The following is a 26,538-nucleotide window of genomic DNA, read 5'->3' as shown; positions in this document are numbered from 1 at the left end:
CAAGCCCTAAGTTTTATTTTAAGGGAAGCAACCACAGGAAATGTCTGTGTCTCAGGTAATTAAGGATTTTTTGAATCGCAGTCCTTTTTTATTCCAAAGTGTCCTGAAACACTTTGTATTTAGGAGAAGAGCCACTTTTACCCTCCCCACTGCACAGCAGATCAGATGGAGAAAAGTTTCTCTGATCTTATTTTGGGGAAACTTAACACACCTACTGAAACCAACAGTCCCATGAGGTGTTTATTGATCAAGTGGTCAGGACCTCAGTTCAGCGTCTCATGTGAAGGATCGCACTTCTGATTGTTTAGTTAACATAAGGGGGCTTTGGTTTGGAGCTGTAGGAGTCTGGGACAGGCTTGTGTTAGAGATTTATTTTCGATATTATCACCTTGATTATCAAAAATGGCTACATTAGCTTTCATTAGTATTGATCTCTTTCCATGCATGTTCCAACTAAGAACATGTAACCCTGATCCCTGTCCGATTTAACAAATTATTTAGTACAGGCTAGTACATTGCATAGAACATGTAAAAAATCTGTTTACCATCTGCTTGCTCTCAGACCTGTCTATAGTTTGTTCGGATTTCTTAGAAACCTTTTACAGAGTCCTCAGGATTTTGCATACAGAGATTCCCTCTCTTCCTATTGGGTGATTCTCCTCCTTTCTGATGTTTGTGTCCGGTCTTAAATACGCTTTCCAAAAGGAGCTGGCAGGCTGACAGTCAAACTGCAAGTGCAACATTCATGACTGTATTGGAAAACTAATCAGAAGCTTTACATTTTATTAAACTCAATATTTAGGCTATAAAAGGAACAAGTAAAGGTTTATTCCATGCTGAAGAGAGAGGAAGAGAAACACGACGTTTCGTCTGTGGAGCCTTCTTCGGGTCTTCAAAGAAGGCTCCACAGCCGAAATGTTGTTTCTCTTCCTTTCTTTCCAGCATGGAATAAACCTTTACTTGTTGCTTTGCAGCCTATGCATGCTGACGCAGCTCCCTACTCGAACATATTTAGGCAATTGTTGTTTAGGTAGTTATTGTATTTTAATAATTGTTGCAAACATTATTAGTTCACTTGTATGTGGGTCAGGTGGCTGCCTCACAGAGCTGGGGCCCTGGGTTCAGTTCTTGTGGTGCTACCTGCTATCTGTCCCACAGTCCAAAGACATACTGGCAGGTTAATTGGCTTCTGGGAAAATTGGCCCTGGTGTGAATGCGTGCTTGTTTGTATCTAGGTCTTGGAATTTGTGATGGATTGGCATCCCGTCCAGGGTGTATCTAGCCTTGTACTCATTTCTTGCTGTGATAGGCTCTACTTCCCTGCTACTCTGTTGTGGAAGCCAGAAAACATTGAAGTGGTAGATAAATGGATGGATTGGTTTGCATAAAAGACCACTAGTATATAGTCTACATTAGTGTATGAAAAGACATGTCTTTTTAGATTAACGATTTGTGTGTATGTCTTAATTGATTGTGTGGTATATGGTTAATTGACTAATTCACTATATGATTGTTTAATTGTTATTAATTATCTTAATTTAATGTGCTGCGTTAACAGCTAATTTTGGTTAGGTGACATGAGACTTAAACGTCTTAAACGCCTGATGAAATTTTTTTTTTGCTGAAATGTTGATAGCTTAAAATGTTGTAATCGAGTATAGAGTGTGCTTCCTGCTTTTTCAGCTATTTCTGGTTTTCATTGGACGGCACATTATTAACTTTAGGTTTTTCTTATTTCTGCATTTTGGAAAGCAGTCAATTAACAGGGAGGAATATTTTTCCTGTTAATAATTTTGTGAATTTGTTGTAGTAGTACAGGAAGTGATACGTTTATTTAACATCTTCAGGCTCCACAATTGTAAAAGAGCCTCAAATTATGGATTTTTTCCCCATACTTTCTAAATTGGTAGTGTGCAGGTAAACATGCGTCATAGGAATACTCAGGCTTTGCTTCATCTGAACAGAAAATACCTGTCTGGGGGCACCTATATGATTAGATATCTTAAATAGCTTTCAAATGAAAAAACACATTAATCCAGAAAATGTGTATTTAAATTGCAAGTGGCTAGCAAGACACAGTGATCTGTATATGTTGAAGGTATGAACAGACCAAGACCCCTGGTTTAAAGCTAGATGACTGCCTGTCTGTGGCAGAGGTATTTGTAATCTACAAAAAAGATCATATGCATTACGGGCGAAATATAGAAATTGTCAATGAAAGAGGGTAACGGTCTTGCACTACTCAGACACAGTGTTGAAGCCGATACCATTATTTCTATCAAGAAATGACAGGGTGAGATCCATGGATCAATTAAATACTCCGCATCAAGAGGCAGACTATACGACTGCTTCTCTTTTGCAATCTCTGCGTTCTGATGGGAAATTTGGTCCAGAGGGAAGAGTCATCTACTGGTCCACCAACACCACTTTAAATCTGGACTTGAGTCTGATCCTGGATATTAAAATACAGGAGCTCAGACAGTTATCTTCTGAAGAAACCTTCCCCATCCTGGTTGTCACAAGTGGCTTGTTTGCGTTTGGGATGTGATACATCATCTCTCAGATAACTCCTCAGAGGCTAAATGTCAATCAGGTAACCCTCTGTCTATGGAGAGAGGCTGCACCAAAAAGTTTAATTTCTAATCAGCACGTTGTGTCAGATCTGTTGGTATGGAGTGATCAGGCTGTCTGGGTGTTCATATAATACCCTTTTCTATTGACCCTGTGTAACCTGCTTTTCAGCAACTATAATTAGCTCATATCTGCTTCCCTGGTGTTGAGAACCTGGGCCAGACTTTGAAGTGTGAGTGAACCTGATCCGTCTTGGGACAGGTGTGCACTAAATTTGCTACAGGAGAAGGGACCCGGGTTCGAGAGTCAAAAGATAAAACGGGTGTAAAGGAACAGAGATGTTAAAATACCTGGTTGATGCTACTGCATACCTAGTGTGGCAGGACCTTGCGTGCTTGCAAGCTCAATCCAGCAGAAGAAGAATAGGGAAAACCACATGGAGCTAACAGAAATAATTGCTTATTGTGGCAGCTTATTTGCAGCTTGCGAAGAATAAGCAACCGTGTTTACTGGGATGTCAAAAACATAGGAAACATCTGGATTCCAGATTTATTCCGGCTTTCTAGCCCCTGCACCCCCCTCGCCCATCAACCACCGGTTTCTGCTTGTTCCCTCTATTACTCCGACACCCCGGCAGCCACTGCTGTGCGTCTGAGTAGTGTTGAAGCAGGCCCTCTTTTATCCTGCTGGTTATTCATAGGTGTTTGAACCGCTTGCACATTTCTTACCTAGCCATGCGTCTCTAAGAAAAGGTTGAGAGTATAATTATGCTTAGATATAACAAGCTGCTTTTAAGCCATGTGCCTGTAGTTAGAGAAATGTTTAACATTTGCCCGTTAACTTGTGAAATTAGTATTTTTTTTTAATTGTTTGGCATTAATTGCTTGTCAGCCCCTTAGGTGCAGGGGTATAAGTGGTGCTGTTGCTCTTGGTGAGCAGAAAATGCCTTTTAAGCTCATCAGTGGAGCATAATGCTGTCTAACTGAGCTGTTCGGTTCGTTTAAAAATTAACAGATTTGTTCTTTTTTAAAGTTCTGATTGCTGATTGTTCAATAGCCGTATGAAAGCAATTTCTTAACAAAAAAATGATTGTAATTGCTATACCAGTGATATTCTTTCCTGGCCCAGGAGGGCGGCAGTCCACGGGGTTTGTAGGTACTCTAAAATCCTCAATGAGTTAAGACATGGCAACGGTGGTAATTCAGCTCAATTAAGTGAATAATGGATTCTAATTAGGTCATTAAGAGACCCGTGCTGTGTCATTTTTTTTTTAACGTGTGACAGCATGTCACTAGTGCACGGACATTAGTTGTTCATTTGAATGGGTTGCTCACCTTACCCAAAGCCAGAGAAATTCTGTCTCTCAGTTTGGTGCATTCAGTGGTGGGGGTCCCTTATCTTGTGCAGCACAGAGGAAAAAGTGAGCTTTTGAGAAGTGAGAGCTCATCTGTCAACTGTCCAGCTTCAAAGTGAGCGAACTACAAGATTGTGCTGGAGGGACATGGGTTCTGCAATTCTTCCAGATCCCTGACTGTCAGCACAGGAAACTCGGGCCCCTCAGAATGGGATAAGATTCAAACTGGGCCTGATAACATTCCCACACTAGAACGAAGAAAAGCAAGACTTTCTGCACCTTTGATTAGTTTGGGCTGAAGGCTGGGATTTACCCTTTGTCTTTTGGTGCTACTTTTGTATCTGACATGAATGTGTGGACTGGGCCCTGTCTTACATGCTGGAGGGTGCCCTTCAGCTCTTCTTAATTGGTGAGCAGTGTTCTCCCATGATCCTTGTCTAGATGGCCCTTTCCTTGTTTGCACTGTTTCTTTTGGTTATACTGTTACCATCGCGCAAGTGTGGGAGATACTGTAAAGCAATTTGAGGGCAATAAGTGGTTCTGCAAAAGAAAGGTTTGTGACCATAAAGGACCATGAGCAAACACAACGTCCTTTTCTCATAAGACCTAATGGCTGCTCATGCTATGGTGCTGACTACGAACTATTCGCACCCATCTGTGCCCAAGTTGAATTTGGTCAAGTTGAATTGTGTAGGAGAAGATTACTGTCCTTCAGAACATCGCTGGCAGCCTAGGGAAATGACAACGTTTTGCCAGTCAGCCAAGGCATCTAAGCTTGTGCAGCCTGCTCAACAGTATCTTTTCCTGTGCCCTCTGTTTCTGACAGGCCCTGATGAGGTTATTTGGAGCTTGCCTTATCAATGCCCTATCGCCCATGTACTGGGTGGGGACGTAATGCACAAATGTTCGTGACAGGCTAGAGCTGGTGCAGTGGCTCCTTCACCCTGGCCAGATCTGAAGAGACCCATCATAGACCGTGGTTGTGCACGGAATTTTAATGTAATGACATTTCTGCTACTGTCCACGTCTGTTCTCCACTGGCGGTGCCATTATTTTCAGGTTGCTCGTTTTATTCTGCAAAGGCACCATACATGTTGAGAATTGTATAAGACCATTTCCTGTTGTAAACTTCCTTCTGTGTTTAGGCCAGGTTTATATACTATTTATATGATGCTATACTAATGTATTTGCTGAGAGGGGGGGAAAACAAACCTTCACCTTTAAAGTCACATGAGTTTCAGTAGATGATATTATTATTATAATTATTTTATTATTATTAATTCCTTACACTTATATTGCGCTTTTCTGGACACTCCACTCAAAGCGCTTTACAGGTAATGGGGACTCCCCTCCACCACCACCAATGTGCAGCCTCCACCTGGATGTGCTCTATTTCTGGACGGTATCAGAGAAATCTGAACCTGGGCTCCAGTACGTATAAAAAATTTGGACTGGAACACAGCAGGAGCACAAAAAGAGCCCAGACATGCCAGAATGCTGCCAGGTGGCAAGCCTACATTGCTGGTACCAGGTGGGAAGATGCTGGAAAGTAAAGCAAGTGACTACAGCAAAAGAACAAGTCTTCTGCAATCGACCAGTGATATTTTGATATGTCTGATTTCAGTGTTATTTCTTCTCTATATTATCATGGCTTGTTGTCTTTGGTTCCACATATGCAGCAGTTTGTAGAAGTTGCACAGCAGTCTAGCAAAGGTGGTAACAGTAACCTCATGCGATGGTCATTTCTGTCGGTGGTCATTTGTGACATTGTCATTTTATTGAATTCCCTTTAAAAAAAAAGTTTGAATATTTGTCCAGCACTACTTTTGAGTACCGCGGTGAATGTGTGTGAAAAGGGAATAATGGGTGAGGCATTTTCCCTATGCTGACATCTGCTGTTCTCCAGGTGGCCACTTGTGCATTCTGTGAGAATTCCATTGAAACATTCAGATCTGTGGTTTCTGCTTTACCTGGATGAACCGCCTTCTAGTGCAAGCAGAGGCTGTAAGAAGAAGCCTGCTAACAAGCATGCAGTGCATTTGTAACCCTTGTGCTCTAATGGGGTGACTTTGAATCTAAATAACGTTCATAGGTAGATTTCTTCACAATTAGAAATTGGCAAGAAAGAAAAACAGGTTTAACTTTGCACATGAGGATGTGCTTTGTCTTCTGTAGCAACGTGCTGAATTAAGTCCAAGGCATCTAGGCACTGTTAATCATGGGTTGCAGTTCTTTAGGGTTTACGTGTGGAGTTTTTTTCAGGAAAAGAAGTGTGCAGCCTATGCATTGATGCTTGATTGTTTCATCTGCATCAATCATGTCATGCAGACCACCATTTACAAATCCTTTGTAGAGATTTGGGTCCTCAGATGCTGCTCGTATTGAAATCCTGGAGTTTTGTTTTATCTCCGCTAATTGTGTAAAGCTTTTTGTTGTCCATTAATATCCGATTCAATTTTGGATGCAAAAAGTAGCATGAATAAAATGTTAAGAGTTTGGTGGAAAATGCGACTATATTTGAAACTGAAAGTGCCACTAATAACCATTCAATGCTTTGACAGATCTATCCTGTCCTATACAATACAGCAATGATGGCTAGGATGCTCAACAGTCCTTTGTTCAAAAGGGCCATTTTTTCGCTAACAAGGCGTTTTTGTAAGCGGTCTGTACATTGCCAAGATAATGTAACCCAATGCCAGTTTTAAACGCAAAGCCAACATAACACCATGCCAGCTTTCAAAGTGCCAGGATAGTGCCAGGCCAATAAAAGCTTGCCAGCTTAACAGCACGCCATGTTCTTTCTGTGCCAGTGGCCATGCCAAGCCAGTGATCACATGTGCCAGAATATTAACAGGAAGATTTAATGGTGTGTCATTCTAATGGAATTTTAAGTATACTGGCAATCTGGGGTAATCCAAGGACAGGATATAGCCTAGCTCATGTTTTCTGCTAGTGCTATTTTTAGGTGTTTGGGAAAAGCCATATTGTAAAGAACTAAGGGGCAAATAGAGCTTTGTAGTCTAAGGTGATTGGGCAATTTCTTGGCTGATATAAAGTCTTGAAAGGTATTCAAACTTGCAATCGGACTTCTTGGTTTATCTGAAAAACTGAGCAGCAGTAGCCTGTCAACTCTTTTCTTCTTACACAGAGTTCTACTGATTGTGCTAGATAGAAAATATTGTCTGATGCATATTTGCCCCCTCAAATTTCGATGAAAGAGATTTTTTCTTAATTCGCGCCCTGCAAAATAAAGGGCAGTTCAATAAGAAAAAGTGCAGATATTTACAGGTTTTGACTGTCCTCCACAGGTGTTTGAGCCCTGGAGTACCTGCTAGGTTAGGGGCCGGATGTAGCTGTAGCCGATGTTCCTGTGCTGTTAAGGGCGGGCTCATGCTGGCTGTCCATGGTTGCTGGACTATGGCAGCTGTGGTGTCTCATGATGAACTGATCCATGTCGTTTCCCTTCTCTTCACAAGAAGCATACCCGTTGCCTTCAGCCTGATTATACGTAGGGTTTCAAATGCTTACCTTAAGATAGTGAATGAAGAATTGGGATTAAAACCTTTTGGAGTGCTTTTTTGGTCTTTCAAAATGTCGTAGGTTGTATTTCCTTTTTACTTGTAAATTTTCATGAAGCAGAAACTTCAGCACATTTTAACCAAAGTTTAGTAGGTCCATAAAAACTGAATATTGCTAACTGTAGACGTTTTCTCCTTCTAGGGATGTTTCTATTCAACAGGTAATAAAAGTTTTATTTGAGACTTAGTGGCAAACTCTACTTAAATTTGAATATGAGGGATGCCGTTGATAGGGATAAAACATAGCAGGATATTACCAGATGGTTCTACTGCCTTTTCACTGTAATGGCATCGTCATTGTGAGTATGTGTTCACTCTAGATAATTTCAAGGGGAAATATTGTTCATTTCATTTTTGGAGTGTTTTTAAGAGGAAAACATAATGAACTGCACAGATTTTAAAGTGCAGTTTTAAATTGTGTTTGTGGTGTTGGGCACAATTATTTTTGTAGCCCAGTGTTTGTAATAATCCATTACTGTAGCAGTAATGGAAAGTTTTTCTAAAATGTGTTTCCAGGGAGACAATGGACTAAAGTAGATCAGATGCTTTGGGATCAGAGTTCAGATCATTCATTTCTCATTAAGCATGGAAATCGGTAATGCCCAGCATCTATTTGTCCGTTGCAGTTCTTGTGGTATAACGTAAACCTTATGACTGGAGTAAACATTAATGGCTGCTTCTTGATCTAATCTTAACCTATTTCTAGACCTAATCACAAACTCAAAAGCCAGTGAATCTAGATAATGAGGTCATACTGTTTTGATATTGCTAGCTAGTAGGTGGGAGGAACAGTGGCGCAGTGCCTTGGCACTGGGTTCAGTTCCTGGGGAGCTGCATGTAGATAGTATGTTCTCCCCGTGTTTACATGGGTTTCCTCCATCTGCCCTGGTTTCCTCCCACAGTCCAAAGACATACTGGCAGGTTAATTGGCTTCTGGGACAATTGGCCCTGGTGTGAGTGTGAGCTTGTTTGTATTGGTGTTGGTGTTTGCGATGGATTGACATCCCATCTGGGGTGTATTCGGCCTTGTACCTGTTGCTTGCTGGGATGTGTTCTGGCTTCCCTGCTAACCTGTGTAGGAAGCCAGGATACACTGAAGGGGTTACTTTGAAGTTGATAATAAATAGATGGCCATTTCATCCAGGGTGCAAGCAGCCTTGTGTCCATTGCCTGCTGGGATGGGCTCTGTCAGATCCCTGCGACCCCGTATTGGATAAAGTGGGTAGAAAATGGACAACTGAATGGCTGGTGGGCCATATTCAGGTGATTTGTACAGCTATGAACCTTCTTTGCCTCCAAGTTCAGTTGCTTCGCTACTGTTTGAGATACTGCTACAAGTGTTCATGTAACTAAGATGGAGACGAGCAATTATTAACTTTTGTTCATTGAAGTTCATCAACCATGGAGAAACGCTGAAAACTCTGTTGTGCCTTTTGTGCTGTGCAGTCTTCCTTTTTTTTAGTGGAGGTAACTAATTAGATGTGGATTTCTTCTTTGTGCAGCATGAATGTCAGTCGAGTTTTTCTATTGGGGGGGAAGAGTGACACGAGCTAGTAAACCTCAGACACTGTCTTCCTCTCCCCGATTTCCAAGCAGACAGAAAAGCCCCAGAGCAGAGGCCTAGACCGCTGAAAGATGCTGGAGGAAGTGTCCGTCAAAGACGACGCTGAAGCACCAGCCTGAAATCCGCCTGTGGTTTTATATAAAATTAACACTCAACATCATGATGCAAAGGGCCTGTGCCCAAGAGTGCTCTTTTCTTTCAAAAAGAGCTTGGTGGCATTCGTTCAGTGTAACTGCTACCTCATGGCTCTGCTTAGTGACGGGGCCATAGAAAGTTTAAAGGAAGCAAGACTTTATGTGGAAATCATATGAGTGCGGTGTTCTGTAGTGACAGTTTGCTTTTCCCCCACAATTACTGAGCAGCTGAGAAACTTGTGAACAGCATGAGTGGTTGAATGTGTCCTGAGACGTTTTGTCAGAGAGCAGGAATGATGGACCTCAGTGATAAAGAGCTTCTGTTAATCTACAGTACTATTGAAGCACCTAGAACATGGAAACTCCTTATTAACATTTTTAGTCACTCTTGAATTAAAGTCCGAATTTCATAATGGCAGTACAGATTGGCTCTGCCTTTGCAGTGGAGCTTTGAGTGGTGATAGTTTTCAGAGATTGACTTCAAATACTGTTTGCAGTCTCAGGTCTGAAACTCTGGCGTGTCTTGGGTTGACTGCAGATACGTCTTTTTAGAGCTGAAGGAGGGGTGACATCCCCCTTGGTGTGGCAAAGTGGTTTCAGAGCTGGTTCTGGTGAGGTTTTGTGGTACAGAGTGAGTTCTGAGTGTTTTCTGTAGTGCAATATCAGAGTGGCTTCATTGTGGTTTGCAAAGAAACAATTTATTTTTCTCATTCTACCTTGTTTTCTAAAACTTGTGAATATGTAATATTAAATTAAATAGCAAAAAGTAACATGAACAAATAATATAGTCTTGACTTACATTTATATAACACATTTTATCCCAAAGGATGCCAATATACAGTGCTTTGAAAAAATATTCAGCTCCCAGCTCCTTTTTCATACTTAAGAAACTCACAGCCTGGAATTGTAGTTTTTTAGTACGAGAATTTGTATTTGTGAGTCACACATTCATCTTCGCAAGTCCCCCCCCTCAATAAAGATAAAAGTAAACCATAAATTTATTAAAAATAAAAATAAACTGAGATATCATTTAATTCACATTCATCCCTCTTGGTCGCTACTTAGTTGAACCACCTCTGGCAGCTGTTACAGCCAGTAGTCTTTTTGGATAAGTCTTTATTAACTTTGCACACCGAGATGGAGCAACATCTGCCCATTCCTCCTTGCAAAATTGCTCAAGCTGGGTCAGGTTAGTTGGGGAGCAGCAGTGGACAGTAAGTTTGTAAGATTTTCAATGGGATTAAGATCAGGCTGCTCAAGGATATCTATTTTTTTCCATTTTAAGCTACTCCACTGTTGCTCTTGCAGTGTGCTTTGGATCATTGTCCCGTCGAAAGACAAACTTCCCCCCCAGTTCCGGCTTTTTGGAAGAGGATAGCAGGTTTTTGTCCAGGAGGTATCTGTAATGTTGCACCCTTCATCTTCCTTTCGATCCTGACAAGTTTGCCAGTCCCAGCCACTGAAAAGAATCCCGATAACACGACGTTACCACCGCCATACTTCACAGGGGGGATGGTGTTACCTGGCTGGTGTGCAGTGTTTGATTTGCATCATGCATACCACTTAGCATTCAGGCCAATAAGGTCCGCTTTAGCCTCGTCAGACCACAAGGCTTTCTGCCACATCTCTGCTGTGTCTTCTAGATGTTGTTTTATAAACCCTTTATGGGCAAGGATGTGTTTGTTTTTTCGGCCAGGGCTTCTTCCTTGCAACCTTCCCATTAAGGCCATTTTTGTGGACTGCTTTACCGATTGTTGATCATGTCCATTATCTTCCATCACAGCCGCTGAATTGCGTAGCTCGTTCAGTGTCAGAGTTGGCCCTGCAGCAGCTTCGCGAATAAGTGCCCTTCTTGTCCTGCAACTCAGATTAGGGGGAGGCCTGATCCAGGCAGTGTGGCTGTAGAGTCACACCTCTCCCTCATCTGTACAGTGGACTGCACTGAGCTCTGAGAGATGTTCAGTGCCTGGGCAATGGGTTGTACCCTTCCCCAGATCTGTGCCTCTATAATCACATCTCTGACTTGTTTGGAATGCTCTTTTGTGTTCATTTGGGTCTTTTGTTTTTGGCAAGTCCCTACCGTGTTTTAGGACCTCACAGAGAGAGGGATATTTATGTTTCCAAAAGAATTGACAACAGGTGATCCACCAATTTCTTACACAGATGGAGTCGATCAACAAATTGTTGTGACCTTTAAGGTAATTTATTGCACCTGTTCAGATTTGAGCTTGAAATTGCAAGGGGTATGAGTACTTTTCAAATTTCATCATTTCTATTTTTTATTTTTAGTAAATTGTGCAAATGTTTTGGAACATTTGTTTTGACATGGTACTCAATACTTTGTGGATCAGTGTCAAAAAATCTTGCTTCAATCTATTTCAGATTCAGCAACTGCAGCAACAAAGTTTGAAAAATGTGCTGGGGGCTGAATACTTTTTCAAGGCACCGTCTATAGCTTTATATATAAACAAGAACCTACCTGAGTGACAGCAGCCCCAGTACACAGCGGATCAAGTTAAGTCAGGAGTTTCTTCACTTGTTGAATTTAGCGGATCTTAAGGGAGGCCAGATTATACAAACCCAGAGTTAAATTTACTAAGGACCCCGGGGTTAAAACCCCAGCTCTTTCAAAGAATGCCATGAGATACAGATGCAGCCATTCAAAGTGCGCGTCACAGACACGTACCGCAGGTGACGTCGCTCAGTATGACGCAAGATGACGCGTGGCACCGCAGTACGTGATTGGTTGACCGACAGGGGCACTCGTGGTCCGTTGGTCTGTCGTAGAAAGACTTACAGTAAAAACGTCTTTGCTGTGCCCGTTGTAGATATTGAATTTTACCACTGAAGGGAAATCTTAGTAGCTGAGCATAAAAAGAATAGGAGCATACTGTAACGCGTGTGAAGGCCATAAACGATATTAATTTTGGAACATAAACATACAGTATATACTGTAGCTGGTCTTGGTACTTTAAAGAAAAAAATACACACCAGTATTCCATTTCTCCCTAAACATTTTAAGCTTTGAAGTCTTTAACTAACATGATACCGGAGTCAACAAGCATACTTTTAGAATTTGATTAAAAGGGAATATAATATGGAATCGCGTATCTAAAGAATTTAATAACGGTATTCGTGTGCTGCGACAGGGCTGTGTAGGGCTTTTTCGCCTGCCTGTTCATGCGAGCTGTCTTCTAACCGACTGGTCTAGGTGCGTGACTAGCAACTGGGAGGTTGTGTGATCGAATCCAGCTGGTGCCGGACTTTTCTTTTAACAAACATTTCTTCGAAAAAATAGAATAGCGATATTATGGACAATAAATTGACTTTTATATTTCAAAATATCGCAACATGAACGATATTTGCGATATTTTGAACATATCTTCCCTTCTGACAGCGGTTCCTCCTTCTATTGTGTGTGTGTGTGCAACAGAGTAAATTTTTATAGAGAAATGGAGGCTGGACAGTATGCGTTACAATATAAACATTTATATTGATTTAAATCGTGTTCTGATTTAAATCGCAAACGCGTGTTTAATTATGTGTTTTTTAATCATAATCAGGCTAATGCATTTCTACATTTTCTGTATGAACCAGCTTAGAGGTTCATACAGAAAGACAGCTTGTGTTTAAATTGAGTGTAAGGTAATTTATGCTTCTAAAGTCATGGTCAGCATTTATTATTGTACTGTGCTGTAAACTTTTTCTGTGCCTAGTCACATTATTTTATAGCGTTTTTATTGCGTTATTAAATCCGGTGGCGCTGTGTGTTAGAGTAGTTTCCTGACTCCCTTGTCACATGGTCTGTGATTGAATCCCATAGAACTATGACTTTATTTTTTAACAAACATTTCTTTGAAAAAATGAAACGTTTCCCTTGGTCAGAGATTAAATAAAACCTCACTCGCACCAAACAAATTTATATTTCTAAATATCACAAAATACGTTCATTGTCTTCCAATCGAGTCGAGTTGACATTGGAAGCCTGCCACACCCGGACTGTTAAACCAACGCATTAGCACGTCAAAGCCCATCGAGGGTATTGAGCCAGTATTGCCTTTAGTATTCCCCCCTCTCCCCTCAATTCAATTCAATTCAAGGTGTTTTATTTGCATGACAGATGGGTACAAGCAGTGTTGGGTATGTATATTGTAACGCTTACGGCAGACAGGCACTGTGTAAGAGCCGGCGCACCAGAGCAGCGCACCGAGGGAGCGTCTGCATTTCTAACTTAGTTTTTAAAATTAGTCAAGCAATATGAAGCATCTCCTTTTACTTAGTGCCTGAGCATAAAAAGAATAGGAGCATACTGCAACGCGTGTGAAGTCCATAAACGATATTAATTTTGGAACTTAAACATACAGTATATGGCTGGTCTCGGTACTTTAAAGAAAACATACACACCAGTATTCCATTTCTCCTAAACATTTTAAGCATCGAAGTCTTTAACTAACGCGATACCGGAGTCAACAAGCATACTTTTAGAATTTGATTAAAAGGGAATATAATATGGAATCGCGTATCTCAAGAAATTAATAACGATATAATTATATTCATGTTGCAAAAGAACTGCAACGGACATAAAAACTCCCTTGCTTTTAACAGAGCGTTCCATAATTTCTAACTACGAAAATGCCAGGTGAAAGGATTTGTAAACATATTTTGTTAAAGCAAGTCAGAACCCATTCAGAGCCTACATTACATTTTAGCGTTTCATTCTGAGCAGAAGACCCTCACACCTGAAGAAGGGGGAGGTGTTTTTCGCTGGAAATCTCGCCTGCTTCTACTTTACAACCGGAGTGCTGGCTGTGACGAATTAAACCGGTATTACAGGTTACAATCACAGACCATGTGACATGGGAGTCAGGAAACTAACACAGCGCCACCAGATTTGATAACGCTATGAAAACGCTATAAAATAATGTGACTAGGCACAGAACAAGTTTACAGCACAGTACAAAAATGCTGACCATGACTTTAGAAGCATAAATTGCCTTACACTCAATTTAAACACAAGCTGTCTTTAGCCCTCTAAGGTGGTTCATACAGAAATGTAGAGATCCAGGCTCAGAACACACAGCTTCATTAGCGAATACATATGCAGGACAACTAGAGAAGACGTTTTACAGAGGATGGATTTTTAGAAACATCCCATCAGTGACATCACTGAAGTCAACTCCTAGGTACTGTAACTGTCGTGTGGATAGTTTCACAAGAATCAGACAAAGGTTTAAGCATCGCTTGTTCTAGATAAAACTGCAAAAAAAAACAACAACCCATAATGTACTTCTTTGCGGCTCTGTTTGCCCAAATCATATATTCACAACGTGAAATCTAGAAAATAATATTACGTAACCAAAATCCGCAATATGGAAACAGAACCTGTGTAATTGTTGATAGATGATGTACTCGTAACATTTTTTCAAGACGAACTACAACATTTAAAAAATGACTTGTATGTACTTGATATCTCTAATCAATCCACGGGTCCCAGCACGAAACGAAAGTAAAACGCATACCGTTTCGCGCTTCTTATTAGTTGCTCAAAAGTAATTTGACCGTATGAAATGCATAATATAAACCTAGAAACATATACGTGAGTAGTACTTAAGCACTGTAGTATCGGTGTTAAGACATACCTCTCAAATACTGTAAATCAAGTTAAAAATATCTCAAGATTCTGGTCATAATGAAACCATGTTTCGTGTATGTTTTCTTTAAAGTACCGAGACCAGCCATATACTGTATGTTTATGTTCCAAAATTAATATCGTTTATGGCCTTCACACGCGTTGCAGTATGCTCCTATTGTTTTTATGCTCAGCTACTAAGATTTCCCTTCAGTGGTAAAATTAGATATGAATATTCAATACTTAAACGGGCACAGTTAAGACATTAAATATACATATACATACTGTATACAGTACAGTTTGCATACGGTAATATGTTTATGTCCCTAAATCAATCTCTTTTATGAGCATGTGAAAGGCATGGTGAATCACTGTACTTTGCATGATTGGAAAAAAATGCGTGATTGCGAAATGCTGTGGCGTTACTTTTACAAAGACGGTCAATGAAAAAAAGAATGTGGACCAGGGCAATACTTTGAGTTTACAGCTTGTCCAAGGTCATTTATTATTAATACTATTATTAATATCTTCGTTAAAGACTTTGATGGCTACAGCTCAAACATGAGAGGTTGAGCTTTATTAGCTCCACCTTGCGGAAATTCCGGATACTATTATTTTGCTAGCGGTATTTACCGGTAACTCGCGGTATTTACCGGTAGCTTGCGGTAGACTGCGTACAGCGTACCGGAAAATAATGCGGTATCGCCCGCGCATTTTGAATGGCTGCATCTGTATAAATAGCCACGGTGTCAGGACTTAGGTTTTAATGTCTCACCCACAGGATGGCATCTCAAACAGAAGAATGTCCCCAGCTACCTGTTTGAATGTTTTGTTGCAGAGGGAAGAGTGCCTCACCCTTCTCAGTACTGACCAGTACAAGACATAGCTTCTGAGACCTGATGATATCAGACTAAAAGGAAGTAACACTGCCACCTAGATATCATGCATGTTCTGTTATCAAGAAGCTTGCTGTCTGGCAGGTTAAAATTTAATGGGGGACAAGTAAGCACTTCAATGGAATAATTGCTAGCATTTTAGCATGCAGTAATTGCTAAAATGTTTTTTTTATGTGCAGTGTCATTTAAAAATAAGTAATATGGATAGAACTGCTGGATCTTTGGCCAATTTTTAAAGTTTTTTTAATTCCATTGAGAGTTTTACATTACTTATGCATCTGTAAGCACAGATTTCTGATATTGTCTGGGTGTTGAGATACACAGATTTTGGCGGCAGAATGGACTTGGATTCACAGAAGCCACTGGAAAGGAGGGAGTTGTGGGGCCGATGTTGGTGTGAGTGTGGAACAGGGGTCAGGATTGTGGAAATGGAACTGGAAGGTTATGGGTTTAAATCCTTGGGTCTGCTGTTGTCCCCTTGAGTGAGGTGCTTCATTCAGCCTGAATTACTCCAGTAAAATGCCCAGTTGTATAAATGGATGCAAGTTTAAGTTTCTTTGGTTTGGGTAGAAATGAAAGCCAGTTAACATTTGCGGGTGTGGAAACAAGAACTGTGAGGGGAACTCAAGTTTTTCTTCCCCATCTTAATGGGTTATGTTGTCCACAACCTGCAATCTCCTTTTAGCAGTGGCAGTGAGCTGGGGTAATTCTGGCTCAGTTGACCCTCGTCGGTAATATCAGCAGTCAAAATACTGAACGAGAGAAGACAAATAGTGGATAAAGCAGAATAGTAGAAACAGAGTCTCTTAGAGAAATCCTTTAACAGAATTTGTAGCATTCCAACACTGTCAAAATGTCCTTTATTCCTGATTACCTACAATGAAAGGTGAAGTGTGTGTCCAACAGCACAAGCCAGAAAAGAAATCAATTATAATAAGTCAATTTTAATAATAAAAATATTCTGAAATGTACAGTTTAATTTAACATCTTTGTTTGCACCCAATGTTGAGTGTAGAGCATGGCAATCGCAGAATGAATGAGGCTGTGGAGTAGTAGTTTATTTCTTAAATGTGTCAATAGTTAGGAAGAGACAACTGTCTTGCCAGCTGGTTGTTTTTGAAAGCGCAAATAATTGTAAGTACATTTCGTAGTGATTGGTTTAATGTTGAAAACATTACGGGTGGTATGGAAGCAGGCCAGTTATGAACACAGCCAATTAGACAGGCACAGTTTCCTCTTATTATTAAAAATTAGTCTACTCGATGCTTCCCCTCTTTGCTAACATGTGTAAGGAATGTAACTGTGCTGGTTTGGGCCCTCAGTGTTAAAACGGACAACAACCATGCCTCCTTGGGTTAGCTGTGCTGGCTGGGTGTCAGTAGCATGGAGTCCTGTGGGACTGTGGAGGCAAGCTACAGGAGAACGGTCTTCTTGAAGCCAGTACCCTGTTTTTTTTCAAGAAACGGCAGGAATGAGATCCTTAGATCAATTTACAAATAACCAAATGGGCTAGATGGGCCTGATGGTCTCCTCTCTTGTGCAAGAACATAAGAAGATTGCAGAACAAGGGTGCAGCAGATACCTGTCCTTCTCTTCTTACCCGAGAGGTTGTGCCTTCAGATCGTGTCCCGTGGGGCCGGGAGTTTCAGGCTGTGGCTCCCAGCCCAGGTGTTATTATGGAGCGAGAGTGCTGGATTATGTGCTGCAAGTCTCACAGAGAGGTTTGCTTTTAACCACAGACGTTGCCAGCTCCTGTTCTCATTTGGAGTAGGTTTGGCAGATGCTGCTTCCTTTTCTGACGGAGGAACATTACGCGTCGGGTGCTTTACTGTGCACGCTTAAAGGTCGTCTTGAAACAAATTGTCCTAATGTGCTGATCTTAAAGCCATCTGCTTATTGTCCGTTCGTTCCTGCGGTGGTGCTCTGGCTTCCTGACGCTCGGGGAATCGGTCTTGAAGTGGGCTGTCGAGCCTGTGTGCTGCAAACTATTTGCAGAGGTAAGCTGTGATCCCGATACCCAACTGTTGAGCACAGTAGCTGCATAAAAGGTCGTTCCAAAGGTGTGTTGAAATGTTTTATAGTCATACGATTCAAGGGTGGCACAGCGGGTAGAGCTGCTGCTTCACAGATGAAGGTTCCTGGGTCTGAATCCGTTTCTGTGGAATTCGCATGTTTTCTTTTGCAGTCCTAAGACTTGCTGCCCTGGTTAAATGGCTTCTCTAGAGCGTGTCGTATGAGTGTGTGTCCACAGCTGTGCCCTGCGGTGGACTGGCCCTGTGCCCATTGGGTCAGCCCCTGCACCAGGACCCTTGAAAGATTAAAAAATGTTGGAATATATACAATTGCTTTTATAAATCTGTTCATGTTTTAAGGCCATTCACTATGGTGTTTGCACCAAACTTGGAATGATTGTGGATCTCCTTTTTTTCCATACCATTTCCTAAAAGGTATAAATTACCTTTACTGTAGTTTGGATCAGAGTAGAAAGCATTTTAAAGCACTATGGATACTGTCATATGAATCTGTGGTACAGGTTGCTGGGAAGGCTTCATTTCTGTGCTCTTATAAAGGAGATCTTCATGCCATATTGTGAAAAGAAACATTTAAACACAGGATCTATATATATTGATATGATTCAATATATATATATACAGTATTCACATTCCTGGTTTCAAGGTGTGAATTTGGTGGATTGGTTTTTGTGTGACTCCTCAATATCGGTCTTCTTTCTCCTTCACCAGATCTTACTAGATTTGGTGCATACAAAAGGATCACTAATATGAAGTGGCAAATGATAAATAGCAGCTCATGCAAGTATTCAATGTAGGAAAAGGGTGACACTAATCTTTTTTCCACTATTTTTTTTTAAACCTGTGCTTAGAGACTTTTAACATCTGAATTTTAGTGTTCGTCATTAACTGAAAATAGTACTTTGAGTATCAATTATTGATAATTGTTTCTTTGTGCATTTTCACACACAAGACATTTTCCTAAATCAAGCGTTATACCCGGGCAGTGGCTTTCTTGTGATTTGGTATCTTCTGGGAGTGAACCCGACCAAAACCTAAACGGGCCTAAACTTAAGCGCTCGTTTTCATTCAAATCTGCATCTAGGAGATCCAGTCGGATCCAAGTGGAAAATGTATGGTTTTTTTTTTCCACGTCATGAAATGACATTGGCAAAGACGTGACTGGTGCAGGGCCGTGAACAATGCGCAGCAAACTTCAGTCTCTGTGGATCTGGAATATCCTCCCTTAAATCTGGATCCAAGAGTGCCCACAGCTACAATACATGGGCAGTTGGAGTGCCTTCAGAAAGTGTTCATCTCCCTTTAATGCTCTACGATTAACATTGCAAACTCAAAATCAAAATACTTTTGAATGCGATTTTTTCATCACTGATCTACAAACCTTACTTCATAATATTAAAGTGGAATTAAAGTAAAAAAAATATATACATTTCATTAAAAAGAAAGCTCTGAGATGTCTTGATTTCATGACCTTAAGATCACAATTAAGGAACACAATTCTCCGGATTAAACTGAACACATCAGTTGTGTGACACCACGCCTACCATGAAGCATTCTCGGATAGCAGCATAGTTTTATGAGGATGCTGTTCAGTGGCAGGGACTGGGGCTCCTTTTAGGAAAGAGGGAACAATGAATGGAGGCAAATACAGGCAAGTCCTTGACGTGAACCGTGTTTCAGGCAGCGGAAGACCTTAGACTGCGTATGAAAAGGACAACAAACTCAAGCATACAGCCAAAGCGACACTGGAGTGGCCTCAGGACAAGAAGGTGTATGAGCCAAAGCTCAGACTTGAATCCCATTGCGAATCTGTGGAAGAACAAGAAGATTGTGGTTCACTGATGCTCCCCATCCAACTTGACATGAGCCATTCTGCAAGGAAGAGTGTCATGGTTCACCAAATGCAGATGTGCATAGGTGCTCCAGGAATACTCAAGAAGGCTCATAGCTGTAATTACTGCAAAGGATTACTGACACAGAGGGATGAATACTTCAAAAAACAAGATATTTCTATTTTCATCATATTTTAAAAATATTTTTACCCCTTTTAAGTTGTTTCATATCTTGTGTGAATCAAGGCAAAAAAAAATAAATTCTGGTTGTATCACAAATTTTGCCATTGTTCAAGGGGGAGGTGAATATTTTCTGTAGGTGTTGTATGTCTCCGTTTCTTATCCAGATGGGAATTCAGAGGTGCATTAGGCAGTAAGCAAAACCAGAAAGCACCACTCAGCATCTTAATGGTAGCTTTGTGGGTTTTCTGTCAGTGAGGGGGGGTTGGTTCATAACCCCAGTTGTGAACAATACTGTAAACTGAAAATGAGGCACACATTCTCTCTCATTTTACTGGTGCCAAAACCTATAGTATTTCCCTCTTTTTCTTTTTTTTGAGTAACGATCGCTTTTCTGCTATATTTTGCTGAGCTTTAAATCTTTACCAAACATAAAATACTCTGCCTCCTGGTGTATTGCTGATGTTTACCCAATGCTATGGATCATATTAACGTTTTTCTTGATTGTCATCTTAAAGTACTCGACTAGATTCTTAGAAGATCATAGTTCTTTCATTAGGACACATTATGACTATGGACATCCAGTACTTGCTGAAGTAGAATCTAAGTAATGCAGAAAATTGAGTGCAGGAGGGGAATTTTCCATCCATTAAGACTTTAAACCAGTTTGTGTCACTACTGAAAAATTACACCTGATCTGATTAGGCTATCTGTGTAGCATGATGCACATAGCAGGAATGAGCAACTTAAAAAGCTAGACCCTGCAGGGATCTCCAGTTATCTTTCCAACCCAGATCTTTAATTGGTTAATTAAGCAAATTATTTAGATAAGAATCCAAGTCATATGCTGTTCGAAAGTCTTAATCACATTTTAATTGTGAATAGTTTAAAATGGGTCACGAGTGCTCATCCTCGAAATCCTCAATCCAGTTAATCTTGTAGATCACCCTCAATAACTTTCTTTTAAACGCCAAGAAGACTTGGAAGTTATTGATTAGTTAAGCTAGCAACTGTTCAGTCAAGGGTAGCTTGTTATCTTTGAAGGCTGAATGGGCATACTGATTTTTGTCATGTCTCTAAATTTAGCCCTTTGGCTGTTTAATTGGTCGTAGGTCGGAGAAGTTCTAATTGATTGCACATCTAAATCTTTGTCTTCTACACCTGCTGAACTGGGGTTCTCCAGGTCCATAATTAGTGACCTCTTGTGTAGAACCTGCAGGAATCTGGTCTTTGAGGCTTGGGAGTTTCCTACCCAGGACATACACAAAGTCAGTTCAGTTCACTCCATTGGAAACTTTGATAAAACTAGAGCCTTAACTGTTTTGCTGATCCTGCTCAGCAGCAGTTATGTTGCTAGTGGTCTAGCTGTAGCATAATTGGACTGGGCTTGAAATGGACTACATTGGAAAGACCACAAGTTGAATAGCTCTGGCTTATATATTAATGCATCTCATCACAAACTCCTCGTCACACCTCCTTTCTACAACTCACGCTTGAATATTGCATGCCCTTTCCACTCCTGAAGGGAACCTCCTTCTGTGCTAGGGTTCTGAGAAAGGTCATGTTTTTCTGCCTTTACTGAGATCTTGTGTTCCTTGATCTCGAATGACATGAAAAACTAAATCAAGAAACCACAACTGTTGCACAGTGAACATCAAATCATTCTCAGAATGGTGACATGTCACCTGGTGCAGGTCACAGTGCCTCTCCTCCATTACTGACAATGCAGTAGACCTCCAGGGAGTGAGAGTACATTAAGACATGCTGGCTGTTGTCATGGTTCACTTAGTTGTGATTCTCCCTTCTAGTTTATTGTGGTGAGAGCTGTTTGCTAGTACAGAGTACAAGACGCAGCCCCCTGTCATTCTGAACCAGAGTAATGTGTTGTGTAGTTCACTTCTCTTGCTAAAGAAATCATTTTCAGTGTTTCCAAGTTACAGTTTGCAACTTCATAAAATTGGTTTAACTGTGCAGTTTAGAATGTGTCTTTTGAGGTTAGTTTTAAATATTTTTCAAGGTAATGAAATGGTACATTTAAAGAAGATGGAGTGAATTAATAAGTGCTCTTAAAACCTTGGACATCTGTATAATATTTAGATATCTCTCCTTGGCACACTTGCCTTGAATTCTGTCTTTCCAGGTACATTTTTTTTACTGTAATGCAGTAGGATCTCTTAAACTCAAGTGACGGAGCAATCATGTTTTCTTTAGTCGTACAATATTTTAGTTGTGTGGTATTGAAAACCTAATGTACTAGCTTTTCAGCATATACAAAACAAAGATGGGTTTTTAATTGATAAGGCATACTGTTAAAAATATTAGCACAGACACATGAACAGTAGTACAGCTGTCTTACCTTATGTCAAACAAGTCTCTCTCTTCCCCACAGGTGTTTGGATTTTATTCTGTTGTACTGTTGAAGTGCAGAGGCAGGGATGGCAACAGCTATATCGTGACGCAGAGGGACATGGTAAGTGTGCAGAATGTGGCAAAAACTTGATGAGCTACTTTCAGTGGGCACCACAATTGTGATTGGTGGAGCCATGTTAGATGTTAGAAACTTGTTTTCATGCCATTACTTGGGGAGATGACAGACTTAGTTACGATGTATTGATATGGTTTCTATTGAGCTTTTTTTCCCTTGCAGGGTGATTAGATTAATTGCTTAAATTCAGGGAGCAGGTTTAGTAAGTGAATATTTCCATTGCAATAAGAGTCCTCAATCTCTGTTTATTAACACCAGGATACTAGCTGCAGGGCCTAAGTCAGGTATTAAATTCAATTAGGGGACATTTTTTCACAGGTCACACAGTTTGTCTGCAAGGACGCTATTTTTCATTTGGTATTTAAGTCCCTTATTACCTCATTGAATTGTGTTCATATTTGAGTACAAAGTCAGAAGGAACCAAAGACTTGGTATTGCTGTATTAAAATGTTTCTATTTTTCACTGCAACTTATATAAGATTTAGCAGAAAATGGCAATTTGGTAGCCTATACTCAGCTAAGTTTAAATTTATTGCTGCTTGACGCTTAACCCTTGTATGTTGAAGAGGTTTGCAATATGAATATTTGAGATGGTCTATGGATTAAGTTTTAATTCTGGTGTCTCTAATGTCTATTGAGCTGCAAATGCACAGACAGTACGGTTTTATAAATCTGCAAGAATCAACTCTTCTGCATTCTTTATTAGAAGATATTAGAGAGATGAAGTATTTATGAGAATGCATGTGATTTCAAAAGTTCGGAATAAATCTTTTTTTTTCTGAGATAGTGTTTAGCAGTAGGCTTGTAATCAAGACCTAGGTCTGTATGTATAGAAGTGTGATGTATATGAATCGATCAAATTAATTTCCTGGAAAAAAAAGCCAGGGCTGGTTTTTGGAAAAAAAAAATATTTTGAATCAAAATTCCCCATTAAAGGATTTTGAAATCAAGGGTCTGAAATGTAAAGTGATTGAAAGCACAGTTCTTTGTTGAGAGGTAGATTAGCTGTCTATAGATGTAATCATATTACCAAAGCAAATAATGATTGATATCTGGGGGTTAATTAAAATAGCATCATCTTGATTCACCTACCTGCACTTAGTATCACAGCTTTCTTTCTAAATGAACCAGGTACCTTGCAAAATTGATGCAAAGTGGTATCGATGCATAAGAAAACAAGTTACATATTTAGAAACGGCAAAAAGTAATCAAGACGCATGGGTCGGGAGTCAGCTTTTAAATGCTGTGTTTTCCTGACGTGTCCCATGGAATGCTGTGCTTTGGCTTTGATCAGTATGTCAAAGACTAGTGACAAATAAAAAAACCCAACATTTTCTTAATAAAAGAAGCCTGGGTGATTTTAGTGGCATGGTTTGCAAACTCCGTTTGGAAGCCTTTGTGTGTAATTCATGCTCGCAGTTTGTAATGTTACCAGTCTTTGTGCATGTAAGAAAAAACTGTCATTACAGCACATCTGAGAGAATTCTGAATTCTGTTCTCAGTGCGATTCTTTTCCCTCCAGGCTTGCTGTTGGCCACATTTATGTGAAAGGGAATGGAGTCGGACGTGAAGGTGGTGGTGGCTAGGGTGTTTGTTTACTGGGATGCAGAACGTGGTTGTGGGTATTAGTGGAGGGTGTGTTGCTGTTGCTCCTGTCCTGGAGAGCTTCAGGTCCGGGCCTTTTGATTTTTGTTCCACCTAGATGCCTGCTGATTAACTCATCGTTTGATCTGGCTGTGATTCAGGAGCACCTTAAAGTTCCTTGAAGGACTATTGCATTAAAGCAGCTGTTATGTCCTAGGTTATGTTACAGAGAATCATTTCATGTTGGAATATAATGTAAGGGTTTTGGGAATGTGTGTCAAGTATAACCCTCTGATTTGTGATAACTGGTTTAGTAACCCGTTTGTTCAGCACCATTACAGTCCTTGTACAACCTGGAGCACCAGTGGTGGGGCTCGCTGGTGATGGGTTGTTTTGTTATGAGTTGATGTTTTTTCTCTCTCCTATCCATTTCAGATGGTTTGCTTTGCTGTCCTTTTTGAGAAATTAGCTGATGCACATTACTGTCTGTATTAATATGTGGGACAAGATTTTAAACGTACACGTGAGATTTAAAGAACTTGTATTTATCTTGAGAGTAACACTTTATGCTTGCCTGGATACTGTCTGCTTTCATTGCTAATGCAAACTTTTCTCATCTCTAACTGTCATAGTATAATGATCATTCAAGACTGAGTATTCTCCAGTTTAAAGATGTGCAGGTTAGACTACTTTAAAACAATGTATATTAAAGTAGATGAGTGAATACAGATACAAGCACACATTTATCTCCTTCCAGAAGTGGGTCTCTTTTTTTTTTTGTTTAAAATGCTTTGAAATTCTTTGGGATGAAAATTGCTATATAAAAAAAAGAAATGATCATATAGGTCTGTATGGAATTAATATATGTACATGAATTTGTATTAATCTAAAATCAGGTTTGTCTGTCAAATACATGTATGACAACTGAGAAGTTTAGCTCAGCACTGCAGTGTCTTTCTCCTGTCTCTGGGATGACTGTTAACGCAGTGGAACAATGTCAGTGCTGAAATCCCACGAGCCTGGAAAATTCCTCCTCAGGTTCACATAGGGAGCCCTTTAAGTCACAAAGCCATGCTTCTTCTAGTGCAGGGCAGTGCATGTTATACGTGTGCCCCCCGGTTCACAGTTTTAATGCCGTTTCCACTTGTCCTGGTGTTTCACTGCAGGTGTGAATAAATCCACTGGATTGACTTTGTCAGTGCCCTTGAGGATTTCTGATTATTGGACTGGGTACCTACATAAACACACATGTCTTTCATCATGAGTAGCCTCTTCAAGCTTGGTGTTTTACGTTTTATGTTGGCAGTTTGTTTTTGATACCATGAACACAGCTCAGAAAGAGTTAGTATAGGAAACAGAGATCCCTCTGGTGTTCCACTGGATTCACCACTCCAGCCCGAGCTGAAGTCTCCCATTATTGGCTTCCTTTCTGTCACCCTTTTTATGGATGGGCCCTACATTACCAGATCTCCAGTCCCTGTGTACTGCCCATTCTTGAGTGATCGTTGGAAGAGTTGTGTCGATGTCTTATGAGTAGTATCTCTTCCTTCTTGGAGTGTATATTTGTAGAATACCATCAAGCCCTGGAGATTTACATTAAGTACTTTTAGTACCGGTAACACTTTATCTGTGCTAATATTTACTATGCATCTCTTTTTTTTCAGCCAGAGGCATGTTGTCTGTTCCTTCCTTCCTAAACACCTTAGTGAAATATTCATTGAATATATCACCCATTTTCCAGCCGTCTAAAAGATTTCCATCTTTATTGGAGATGCACTTATCTTCATCATTTATTTTCTTTTGCCGTCTTGATACTTTCAGTATTTTAGCCTGCATTGCAATGTTACTATATCTCTCGGTTTTCGGAATCTCTGGTGCATGCTGCTCATAAGATCTTGCCGTCCATTTTGCATGGAATCTCCATATTTAAACTGTCCTGTTCCTCCACTGCTTTCCTGGATCAAATCATAGAGCTTTGTTTTGGGCTCCACCTGTGTGGCTGGATACCATATGATTCTGGATGTAATGGTTCTCTCACCTCTGTTCTCCTCACTCTGTATTGATTGTTTGAAAAGACTAGATCAGCACTTTACAAGCTGCTGGATTGCAACCCACTGACAGTGAACTACATTCGCTTTAGTGCCACCCACATAAACAGAATTTTAGTCAATTGTAGTTGGAGGTGCGGTTTTACATTGTTTTGTCTGGTACATGCTCTTGATAGATATTGAAAACAATCTCACACAGACAAACCACGTAATTCTTGTCATGTAAAATTTTCTAACTTGTTGTTTTAGTGGCAGATTTTTCCAAATATATCTTCCTTTTCATCTGCATTCCTGATTTAGCATTAAGATCTGAGTTTGGTGATCTATACCATCTACTTAACACTATTCCCTTCTAGTGCTTTTTAGAATTGGTTTCCCCATAACCACTCGGAGACACTAGAGTTGTGCTCTTTTTGATATGTGGTGCTCAAGCTCTTCCATTGTTCCTGCCTGTTTGGAACAACTCCATTAGGCCTGTTTCAGTTACATCATATTTGCATGATACAATTGATTTTGTCTCATGTACTTTGTTCCTTATACTCTTAGGCTTAAGGTGCAATCATATAAGTACCCAGACGTTTGATGTTTGGCTAATTCTGTCAAACATTTTGTTTTTAAAACATGTTTGTTATTATGGGGGGAAAAGTACGCCA

The 26,538-nt window shown here is 40.3% G+C and overlaps 1 protein-coding gene across 1 annotated transcript in view; it reads left to right on the top strand.

Annotated features, from left to right (window-relative positions):
• Nucleotides 1-26,538, top strand: part of bcl9 (BCL9 transcription coactivator) — an 80,695-nt gene that overhangs the window by 14,464 nt on the left and 39,693 nt on the right. Inside the window, exon 3 of the mRNA XM_088912641.1 lies at nt 22,158-22,238. The gene's annotated coding sequence lies outside the window, so the exon portion shown is untranslated. The remainder of the gene's footprint in view (nt 1-22,157; nt 22,239-26,538) is intronic.

Source organism: Atractosteus spatula, chromosome 4, assembly GCF_055471065.1.
Source record: "Atractosteus spatula isolate fAtrSpa1 chromosome 4, fAtrSpa1.hap1, whole genome shotgun sequence".
NCBI lineage: Eukaryota > Metazoa > Chordata > Actinopteri > Semionotiformes > Lepisosteidae > Atractosteus > Atractosteus spatula.
Note: the sequence above shows the minus strand (reverse complement) of the source record. Positions and strands in the feature narration are given on the sequence as shown.